A 10131-nucleotide genomic window follows, 5' to 3' on the forward strand; every position below is an offset into this window, starting at 1 on the left:
GGCAGAACACCCTGGCCTCCTCAGTGACACAAGCTGGGACTTCCCTCATCTTGCTCTGAGAGTGCAGGGAGACTGCAGGCATGCCTGAAGATGGCTTGTGGCAGAGGAGCACAGAGGTCACTTATGTTCTGGTGTGACCTGCTAGCTCTAACTTTCCAAAATGAGCCTGAAGACTCTGCAACAGGTGCAGGGTGATTTTGAATGGTGCACAAATGGGACCACTTTATAGAATTATTCTCTTAACTTCATGTACTCACAACTCACATCTCTCTGTCTCCTATCATTTAACAGGAAGCAGTCTTGCTTTAGTCACACTATGGTTGAGAATAGGTTTCTAAGAGTGGGTTCCAGACCAACATGGTTTTCACCAGGAAACTTGATAGCAATGCAGATTCTTAGGCCACACACAGACCTACAGTTATCAGATGAAGGGATTCTAATTTTCATGACCCCTCCAGGTGCACACTTGGGGATTACCTCCTGTTTTGGTCTTTCCTCCAAGAACACAATCTTTTTCACCACTTAAAAAATAGCTTTTTTGTGACGGCCTAACACCCCAGCCAGACTGTGTTCCAGAGTTGGTCAGTTCCAGCCAAGACAGACAGACCCTGAGATTAAAGGGGCTGCACATGAGGTTCCCATGTGCCCAGGAGTCCAGAGAATCCTGTTGCAGTGTCCCCTTTAAGGCTCACAACCACACCCAAGCCTAATAGTCAAAACCCTGTAAACATTTTGACCTTTACTTCTCTTCCAGAGGTGGAAGCAGTACCTAATCTGTTGTTTAGGGCCTGAAATCCATGTCACTCTTTGTCCATGATTGGGAGGACCATGCTTTTCTTATATGGAAGATCCTGGGTCATGGTGTGGAGATCCCCGCAGTTGCCCCTCGAGACCACTACAGGGAGAGAGTGCACTTTTCTTCTGGTAACAAGGAGCACTTCACAGCCAGGCTACTGGCTCCCCTGAGTCCCATCAGAGTCCCTAAAGTGTCAGTGTGCTGAGGGCAATTTTACCGCAGTGTCCAGGAGGTGATATGCAGCTAGTGGCATTGAGTAGAGGCAGCAATAGCCATGGTACTGTAGCAGGAAAATCCATTAGAATTTTACTGGTTGTAGTCCCTGTGCAAGGCAGGCTGACCATTTCCCACAGTGCTGAGTCCTGAGACTGGCAGAGCTCTGGTCACAGGCCCTGATAATACCAGTCAGGAGGAGGAGGTCATAAAATCAAAACAAGCTATTTCCTTCTCATGGGAAGTCTAATCTGATTGTAAGGACACCCAGAAAAGAAAATAACCTGCTTTTTTAATACTTTAAAGTGTTCATCAGAAAGGTAATTGAGAAGGTGGGAAGAAAACTAGCATTTAAATCTTGGCTCCAAGTCTAGTCTACTTCAGATTATTTTGTCTGCTCCTGTGCGTCTTCTGTGACCTAGCTAATCTGTAGCACCAGGGTTGGTTAGGAGGCAGAGAGTGTGGTAGGTGAGGGAAAACGTGGGAAAGAGACTTTCTTTTACTTGTGCAGGAAGAAAAGATGAGCAGATTTAGGTATGTTTGTAGCCATGACAGAAGGGAGTGTGTACAACAGAAATAGTGCTTGCACAATTCCCATATTCCAGGTGCAGCAGCCTTCCTCCCCTCCCACCTCTCTCAGTCCTTCTTGTTTCTCAGCTCTCTAATGGGGAGGGCCCAACAGAAATCAGAGGACTGGGTGCACCCCCATGACCCAGGCCCAAGGGTCCAGGATATGAATGCAATTGACCTGACCCTTTTGAGAAGCTTGGCAAGTTTGGCCTGGTTGTAAGGGTACCTTGGGTGTGTTTCAATCTAGTATGGTAAGACTCACAGAAAGAGTTTGGACTCTCACAGACTTCTACAGTTTCCTCAAACAGTTGTAACACACCATACGGGAAGCACCAGGGTTGGTCAGGAGGCAGAGAGTGTGGAAGGTGAGGGAAAACATGGGAAAGAGACTTTCTTTTATTTGTGCAGGAAGAAAAGATGAGCAGGTTTAGGATTAGTATGTTTCAATAATTTCAGTGAACTCTAGGGGACAAGGCCCATCTCTGGTTCTCTGGCATCTGGACCTGTGCCGCAGTCTGGCTGGGCACAAATCATGAGCCATTCAAGCAGGAACAAACTTTATTTCCGTACTCCCACAGCACTCCACGCACACTCCCCGGGAACTCTCCCAAACGCCACCCACGTGGCTCCTCCAGGAACACACCACACACCAACCGGAACTCCCCCCCCTCCAACTCTCCAGGAACACCATCGGGCTGCGCACACTCTCTCCGACCCCGTGAGAACTCAACGGGAATTCCAAAGCAGCAGGCGCCCAAGGCAGCAAAAGCTGCCCTATTGCGGAGAGTAAAGGTCATATATACAATTGAATACACAGCTTAACCATCATCATCTCAATGGCTCGCTGGGTCACCTCTCAACCACTCGCTTCTGGCAAAAAGCCATGCGTCATCCCGACTGGGCTGTGGCCCTCAACAGACCCGGTATGATTAGAGCAGTAGGATAGTGGCCCCGGAGGGTGGGAGCCCAATAGGGAGGAAACTGGTGGTGTGAGAACTGGATCAGTTTGGGTAAGAGGTACATGCTGGAGAGAGGGCAGCCTCTCTAGGAATTAGCTATCTTCAGGAAGGAATACCCTGAGTGCATAGGTAAATGTCTGTCATCCAAGGGACTCAAGGGCAAGAGGGTCACAAGTTTGAGGCCACCTGAACCATTTAGTGAAACCCTGCCTCAAAATAAAATTTAAAAGGGGCCAGGGATCTAGTTCTATTGTGGATGAGTTGTAGAATGCTCCTGGGTTCAAGCTGAGTACCCACCCACAATGTACACCTACACACACACACACACACACACACACACATTCTCTCACACACAAAGCAGCCTAGGAGGGCATACCCTTCAGGGTCAAAAAGCCCCAAAATCAAATAAACAGAGTACCAATGGTAAATGCCATGATTAAGGCAAGCACTTTCCATCTCCTGAAAGAAAGTGAAACCTGCAGGTGCTCCTAGCAAGCCTGCTCTCTGGTCTTTCCAGGCCAGGGCCTGTGTTTAAGGTCTTTCAGATCACATACTTCACAGACACCAAACAGACTTCTGGGTGACTGCAGAGCAGAAGGACTCTTTGTTTTAATGGAGAAACTTCCAGTTTGAAATAAAGCTTGGCCAGCAGAGCAGAGAATGAAGATGCGTATCAAGAGTCTGTCCTTTGATCTTCAATCTGTCACCAAGAGATGCCTGTCTGGAGAGAGCTCAGCATGCTTGGGACAAGGACAGCTTCTCAGAGAGCAGAAGGCAGTGACTGGCTTAGCAAGGTACTGTTTCTCATTGGAGCTTATATTTTCTCTGATGGCAACTTGTAAGTGGAAGTAGAGCACTGCATCGACCACTCTGGAATGTTTGCAATCAACAGTCAACAGGTTTTCCTTGCAGCTGGGATGAGATCTTCCGAGGTCACCAGCTCCAGCAGGGAGCAGCGAATTCCAGTGACCCTGCTTGTTAATTTTTATGTTCGTGTGTGTGTGTGTGTGTGTGTGTGTGTGTGTGTGTGTGTACATGCAGGTGAAGTGCTCAATGACTCATTCATTGTACATGCTTGGGATAGAGAAGGAGGAAAGACGACTTTCTCAACTAGAGGAAGGTCACTGCTGAGGAGGAATCGTGCCGAGTATTAAAGGAGGGACGTCTGGCTTGACATCAACAACTAAACTTGGACTGGAAAACTTTAGAAGTATGGTCAAACTGTTTGACAGAGAGACTGTAGCACAAGAATCAGGCTCAAATTAGTAATTCCCCTGCCCCAGGCTTTAAGTTTCTCCTGAGAATATGCTGTATGTCTCCCTCTCCCCTTTCTTTTCTTTTCTTTTTTCCCCCTGTTTTTCCTTCCTCACCTACCATGAGAAAATCACTGTGCTTGAAGCACTGAGGACAAAATAATGAACTGGAAAAGGCCCGGTGTCTTTCTGTGTAGCATTTATGATCTAGACCAGGGTTCCTGAGCCTCAGCATGTTAACATGAGAGACCGGATGCTTCCCTTGTTGAGGGGCTTCCCTGTTCATGATGATGTGTTTAGTAGCATCCTTGGTTCCTGTCTAATAGGTACCCTAGCACGGTCCCCTACAATTTTTGACAACCAAAAATGCCCATAGACAGGCCCAATGTTCCCTGGGTGTGACCACTGCCCTGATTGACAATTACTGAGCACTGAGGCAGATAGCTAAGTTCATGCTTGCAGTGAAGTTTGCACAGATGTCTCTATGCCTACGTGGGGTCTGCTTAGGAATCTGCTACTGCTCACAGAGTCTGGGTTAGTGGGACTTGCTTTGGTGTTAGTACATGCCTGTTTTGAGACAGTAATTGAATAAAACTCTGGTGAAGAGAGGTTCCACCTTAATATCATGGTGGGTTGTCATGAAGACATTTCAGTGACAGCAAAAATCAGTAAAGTTCAGTGAAGATATCTGCAGGTAAATTAAAAGTTAAAATGGCCTTCCCTGTTATTCCCTCTCAGACTTTCCTTCACCTTGAAATAACTGCAGGGTGGGAGAACGATCCCCCTGGTGCAGACCTGCATCCTGAAGTTTTTCTTTTCACATAAAACTCCAAGTCCTTCTGTGTCTCTGTGTCCTCTTAAATAGGAGGCAAACAGTGTAAATGGCTTTCTTTGTGCCTGATATAGGGGTGAGCCTCAGCGTTGCCAAATGCTTGACCCTATATGACACTTGTTGAAGGCTTATGTGTCTGTTTCCAATGACATCTCACAGAAGGTACCATTTGATTCTGGATTTCAATACAAAAGTTGCTGTCGATACCCCTGCTGTTCCTCTCCCTGTTGAGCTGAGGTTCTTTCTCTCTGTTCCACTCTACAGTGTTGATAGGTAAGTTAATAAAACTGTCATGATTCAGCTATGAGATGTCTCCCAAAAGCTTGTGAGACAATGCAGGAAAGTTTAGAGGTGAAATGATTGGGATTTGAGAAACTTAACCTAATCACTGGATTAACCCACTTGAAAGAAATAATTGGTTGTGTTTATGAACAATTCTTTCTTATTCTCTTATAATGTAGGGAGAATTCATAAAAGTAGGATAGAGAGTTCTACCAGCAACCTCCCTGTGCATGAGTATGGACATTGCATTATTTGTTATCCGACTGAGGTTTGTGACCCCCTTTCCTTCGTGGCAATTCTCAAGGAAGTAACTGCTTCTCTGGTGTTCTCTTGCTGCTTTCTGCAGATAAATTTTATATCACTATTTATACTTTCTGTAGGTGTCATTCTCAGTTTGCTTATATATTCTGGAAGGCTGAGGTTTCCTAAAGAGGACAGAATAAGTCATTCCTCTCTGTGAGTTCATTGCTAAGTGAAATATATAAAGGCTGATTTTTGAGTTAAATATTTCCCAAGTATAAGATTAAAAGTGTTAGATTGAGGCTACAGTGTTTAACAGTGAAATAATGTGTTTTAGATGTTATCAGACTCAGATGTACCAAAAGTGTAAAATGTTTGTGAATTCCATGTAAATAAGGTGATAAATGATGACAGAAATAGCAAAACCTGATTTAAAACTAGTCCACATGAAAATAACTTTGATAGTTGCCATTATTTTATTTTTCCATAAATACTTTTATTTTAGACACACAAGAAAAGCTATTTCAGGATCTACTAATTTAAAGCAAGCAACTGTATACAGGTAACAAAAGCATCAACTTGTTACAGCTCAGCACAGCAGCCAAAGGAAATAGGCATGAGAAAATGCATATTTATGCAGCATTAAAACATATGAACAAGATATTGCAGGGCAGGAGGAGGAATGGAGGAAAAAAATGGAAATAAAACATCAGAGCTTCCTAGTGCTTCAAATGTAGTGCATTACAGCAAGAATGGTAAGAATGGAAATAATTGTTCTATATACCTGCCTAATACATAGTTTGCTGGTAGGTCTTCTTTCAGTGGTAAACCATTTGAATATATTCTGTAGTTACTATGTAATGACACCTTACTAGACTCAGGCTTAAAACTCTGTAGGTAGAAACAATAAATAATTTTATTTTATAATGAAATTATGCTTTCATAATACATTATGCTACAAGTTTCATTAAAAGCATATATAGTACTGATCAATGTTAAAAATTTTTGTATTCAGGAACTTAAAACTATAGATAATAATGCACAAATATTTAAATGAAGACTTAACATATTAAAAAACCATTAACTAGAAAAATATACACATGCTCTGTGTTTCACTGAATGCTGGTAAGGCAGAACAGTATGCCTGTGTGCCTCATTGTCCCCTGACATAACCAGGACAGGGCTTGGGCTGCTGGCACCATGAAGCTCTGGACCTTGGAGTATATCTTCAACCCGTGGGAAACTGTTACAACAGCTACAATGCAGAAATGCCCAAACCCTGTGAACCTGAATGTGGTTGGAATTAATGTGCTGGACAGCCATAGAGATCCCTTTGGAAAGCTGCACAGCCACAGACTTCTCAGCACAAAGTGGAGACAACCTTCCACCCTGAAGTCTTTTATTGGTGCAGCAAAAACCAAAATGTTGAGAGCCACAGCCGAAGGAACAGGAATCCCATACAATCCACAGGGACAAGGCATAGTTGAAAGAGCTCATCAAACTATTAAAATGTACTTATTAAAGCAAAAAGACGGAATTGGGAAGGGGTGTATATTCCCCAAAGATAAACTTAAAATAACCCTTTTTACTCTAAACTTTTAAAATTTGGATTCATCAGGACTTAGTGCTGCGGAAAGGCATATGTGTCCAAAAAATGTGCATAAGCCCAAGGTACTTTGGAAGGATATTCTAACAGGACAATGGAAAGGTCCTGACCCAGTAATTGTCTGGAGTCGAGGGTCTGTTTGTGTGTTTCCACAGGGAGAACAGCAGCCGATTTGGATTCCAGAGAGATTAACTAAAGCGATTTCTACAGACCAAAAAGAAGATGATTTGACTCAAGTCCATAACAGCTGATATCCAGAGCTCCAGCTTGGCTATTCTTACATCTGCGATAGAACCAGGATGCTTTTTTCAATATCAATTTTATTATTGCCCTTTCCCACATTCTATTTCGTTTTTTGAGCTCATACAGACCTAGGTTAATGTTTTGCTGATCAGTTCTATTTTTTGACTATAGAGTTTTTAAACATTGCAATGGAGATTTCACCTGTAAAAAGTTATAAGGCCTTTACTATTAGGTTATGTGTTGTATGTATTATATGTGTGCACACTTGTGTCTTGTGTTATATGTTTGAATGTACGTATGTCCATATATCATATATGATGAGCGCTCATGAAAAAATGGATCCAAATATATATATTTTTTTATTCACGTGATTTAAATGGTTTAATTTAAATTGGGTAAACAACTGTTGAGGATTGTTTTAATATGTAAACAAAAAAGGAGGTTAACAGATCTGTTTGTTTACTTTCACCTTTCCTTTTCATTATATTTAATAATTCTCTTAAAGATAATGTAAATTGTTAAGAAAATTGTTTTCTTTTAGTGCCTTCTGTAATGTTACATAATTTTTTCTTTAGCCATTATTGCCAGAATTCCTATCTTCATCCCAGTGCCGGTGAAGACAATGTAAATTGTTAAGAAAATTGTTTTCTTTATTGCCTTCTGTAATGTTACATAATTTTTTCTTTAGCCATTATTGCCAGAATTCCTATCTTCATCCCAGTGCTGGTGAAGTCAAAGATAAAACCAATCTACAGCTTCTGCAATAGCCATCACTGAACTGCTTGCAGAACTTGCCTGGACACATTGTGAACTCACCTGTATGCATTGTGAACTATCTGTTGGTGCAGCGACTTGTGGTAGTGTTGGGGTATTTTTGCTGATGATGTCATCGGTGGTACAATTTTTCCAAAAGGAGCCGTCAATTGGCTTGGTGTATCTTCCTCCCTTCTGCTTGTCATGATTGTCCATCTAAAATTTGGGGGCCAACAGAGGTGAGGCAAAGAACCTCACCCCCCCCCCCCCCGGTGGTACAAAGACCTCTCCACAGGTGTGGCTGTATACTGGACCGGTAGTCAGTGACGGGTAAGATCCAATTGCAATGGTACCAACCTAACGGGTAAGGACCATATGTACTATTGGACAACCTAAGGCAGGCACGGTCCCTAAGCCACATGCTTTTTGTTTAAACAGAGAGGGGGAGATGTTGAGAGCCACAGCTGAAGGGGCCCCAGCAAACTTCCAGCTGCCGGCTGATGATTGGCTCACAGCGGCCCCAGCAACATCTAGCTGATTGGCTCCTCTGCGGTGATGCTCATTGGGCTGTTTCCCTGCCCTTTCAGACCACGGAGCTGCTCATTGGGGGACTTTTTTGGCTCCGCCCACGTGACCCAGCCAATCGGCCTCAAGAGCAGGAGGATTGTGGGAGGTGGAGAGAGGCTTGTTGGAGAGAGAGGCTTTTGTGGTTGGAGAGAGAGGCTTGTGGAAAGCGGTGGTGGCAGTTGGGGCTCTGAGGGTTTTTCCTGAGAGGCTGTTTTGTTTGGCATGTGTGGTTCTAAAAATAAAGTTAGTTTCTTTTGACAAGTGGCTCCTGATTGTGCCCAGCCAGACTGCGGCACCAAAACATATCTCCAAGAACATTCTGTAGTTGATTCTCTAGAGAAAACAATGGAACTTAAATCTACTAATATTTCCTTTACAAATATAGTTTCAGTGGATGACAGACTTATATACAAACCATATCCTCAAGACCCAGAAAAGACTTTGGCCTCAGGAAATCATCATCTCTGTGCAGGAAGTCAGCCTTAGCAGTTACCTGGAAGGGTTAAGGGTAAGCATGGTATCTTCCAATGCTAGAAAAATCTGAGAAGCAATGGAATGGGTAATACATAAACTAAATGCTGAGATTAAATTGTTGATGGCCTCAGCGAATGGAAGTATAAGGACACCGATGGCAATGGCAGCATTTGTAGAGAAATAATAAAGTCAGTAAATGATATCAGGTCCCCTGGTCTCTTCAATCAGACAATGTATTTATTTGTTATTTAAAAACCACAACTATATTTTAGGTAGAATTAAAAAAAATAACCTGGAGTAAGGCTATGCAAGTTTTGATCAAAATAAAAAGATACAGTGCTTCTAAAATCCAAGCAATCATCTGAGGGTATTGTGGTTTGGACTGACTAATTTTTATGATTCTGATATTTATGTAAAAATTTAAAAATTTTTTAAGAGTACTTGGGAGGAATTGGTATTGACATTAAGTCTCCTCAAAACACAATTTTAACACTTTTCAGACATGGCAACTCTACCTGTTTTGGACCAACCTCAGAACCAAGCATGCAGAGCCTCCCCTTATATACATACACTCACCTTGCTAATTCAGACTAGAACAGCATACGTGAAGAGTCTCACTCTAAAAGGAGAAATTGTATAGTTTTAAAAGACATTAAATTCTATAAAATAACTTGATGTGCTATCAATCAGTGTTTTGATTTGGTACTTAAAGATAATTTTGGAGTGAAAATTATCATTAAATCTAATATATGACTCCCAACATAAATAATAGTTTATTGTATTAGAGAGTACTATATTGATTTACCAAAGTTTTGTAACCCAATAAAGTAATTACTTTCCTTGGATTTGAACTGTATAATTTAGCATGCTATATTGTGGGCTGGTTTGGTTAACTAAAAAAAATAATCATTACCTGAGTTTTGTAGCACTCTTAAAAAGAATATTCTCTTAAACAGAACAGTTGTTCACATCTTTTAGCATTTCACATTTACCTAACTTATAAATTGCCACATCGCAAATAATTCAAATGCAGGTCAGCATGAGCAAGGAAGAAGAAGAAGAAGCTCCTTTATTGAATACAGCAGTCCTTTTATAGTATTGTGAACAAAGAAGGCAGCATTCCAATAGCAATGACTCAGGTCTCTAAGTTGCAAAACATTGTGTGCAGAAGTAACTTACTAATCAGAAGTAACTTGCTGATCATGTCTTAATCTACTCTTGGGCTGGAGCATTCTGAGTTCTGCTCTTTGATAAGAACATACAAACATTCTTGTTTGCAAGTAATTCTCTTTTCTCAGAGCCCTCCTAGCCCACTTGGCAGAACATCATGTTTGCAGGCAAGC

The 10131-nt window shown here is 42.1% G+C and overlaps 1 pseudogene; it reads left to right on the plus strand.

Annotated features, from left to right (window-relative positions):
• Positions 1-6345: 6345 nt before the first annotated feature.
• Positions 6346-8972, plus strand: LOC114105750 (PRELI domain containing protein 3B-like; annotated as a pseudogene).
• Positions 8973-10131: the final 1159 nt, after the last annotated feature.

Source organism: Marmota flaviventris, chromosome 7 (assembly GCF_047511675.1).
Source record: "Marmota flaviventris isolate mMarFla1 chromosome 7, mMarFla1.hap1, whole genome shotgun sequence".
Taxonomy (NCBI): Eukaryota; Metazoa; Chordata; class Mammalia; order Rodentia; family Sciuridae; genus Marmota; species Marmota flaviventris.